Source organism: Chaetura pelagica, unplaced genomic scaffold (genome assembly GCF_000747805.2).
Source record: "Chaetura pelagica isolate M959 unplaced genomic scaffold, ChaPel_1.0 scaffold676, whole genome shotgun sequence".
NCBI classification, from domain to species: Eukaryota; Metazoa; Chordata; class Aves; order Apodiformes; family Apodidae; genus Chaetura; species Chaetura pelagica.
The window spans coordinates 470988-471265 of NW_009953724.1; positions in this window are offsets into that span (position 1 = coordinate 470988).

A 278-nucleotide genomic window follows, 5' to 3' on the forward strand; every position below is an offset into this window, starting at 1 on the left:
GCTGAAAGACCCTGTCCCAGGAGCTGCCAACCCCTGGCTGTTTTACCTGTACACAGCCTGCCTGCTCCGAGCACCTCCGTGGCCCCATCCCAGTGGTATCCAAGCTCCTCGTGATCCCTAATGTGTTTATTTCCACAATAACCTCTGGAGGCAGAGGAGTGATGAACCCCTGGGCTGGGAACCGAGGCGGGGAGAGCGAGTGGGCGGTGCCGAGGGTGTAATGCAGAGCAAGGAGCTGGGATGTCCCAGTAATGGGAAAGAGGGAATAGCCACATCAT